The sequence below is a fragment of the Pongo abelii genome, chromosome 9, assembly GCF_028885655.2.
Source record: "Pongo abelii isolate AG06213 chromosome 9, NHGRI_mPonAbe1-v2.0_pri, whole genome shotgun sequence".
In the NCBI taxonomy this organism is placed as follows: Eukaryota; Metazoa; Chordata; class Mammalia; order Primates; family Hominidae; genus Pongo; species Pongo abelii.
Window position 1 is genome coordinate 125,795,773 of NC_071994.2, and position 1,167 is coordinate 125,796,939.

The 1,167-nt window shown below is 39.1% G+C and overlaps 1 non-coding gene across 1 annotated transcript; it reads right to left on the reverse strand.

Moving 5' to 3' along the window:
• Window positions 1–331: 331 nt before the first annotated feature.
• On the reverse strand, window positions 332–434 carry LOC112135705 (U6 spliceosomal RNA). The gene has a single exon (XR_002916942.1). It is a non-coding gene; the product is annotated as a U6 spliceosomal RNA (small nuclear RNA).
• Between the last annotated feature and the right edge of the window lie 733 nt (window positions 435–1,167).

Here is a 1,167-nt window from a genome sequence, read left to right on the forward strand (position 1 = left end):
TCGTATCTTTTTTTTTTTTTTTTTTTTTGGAGATGGAGTTTCACTCTTGTCACCCAGGCTGGAGTGCAGTGGCACAGTCTTGGCTCACTGTAACCTCTGCCTCCCAGGTTCAAGCGATTCTCCTGCCTCAGCCTCCCGAGTAGCTGGATTACAGGCATCCGCCACCATGGCTGGCTAATTTTTTGTATTTTTAGGAGACAGGGTTTCACCATGTTGGCCAGGCTGGTCTCGAACTCCTGACCTCATGATCCACCTGCCTCAGCCTCCCAAACTGCTGGGATTACAGGCGTGAGTCACCGTGCCCGGCCGCTCTTTTTTATTTATTAAAAAAAAAGACATGGAACACCTCACAAATTTGTGTGTCATCCTTGCACAGGGGCCATGCTAATCTTCTCTGAAGCATTCCAATTTTAGTATACGTGCTGCTGAAGCACATTATGCACTTTATAAGGACACACATACCAAGTGGTAGGTGCCCAAGCTTAATTTGTACAATCAACAGTTAGAGACAACCTAAGAAACATGCAGCCATCGGGAAAGTGCAATGATGATGCTAAAATCAGGCAATGTCCTCCTAAGCCAGGAAAAGATGAAACAAATGTGAGAGGCCCATAAGAATCCTCAAGACTCAGAAACAAGTGAAATAATGGCAATTTTTAATAAACAAAATATTTGCTTTAAAATGGGCCCTAAAGGCCATTTTGAATACAGTACTTTAACTCCAAGTCCCTATGCTGAAATATTTCAGAGTTCTCAGATATTTATAAAATATTTGCATAGTCTTTTAGACCAGTGGTTCTCAAATATCAATCCTTAGACGACTACTGAACCTTGATAAATTTTTCACCCCCTTTGTAACAAAATTATAAAAATAAGAAAGATGTAATAATCATTCCATTAAGCTAAATATTCAATTAAAACGGTTGTCCTTTTTTTCTCTCTCTCGGGGGGAAAAAAAAAGAACAAAACACTTTCCCGTTCGCTTTTGGAGCTTCCATACACATGCTCTTTGGAAGTTATTGCCCTTTAGAGGTAAGAGGACGCCAAACATAGATGCAATTTTTTAAAATACTAACAAAAGAAAAAGCTGGCAACCATGCATTGTCTTTATTTATTTATTCAGGCTGTTATATATAAGTTCTAAATTTCTCTTCAAAGAATCAATAT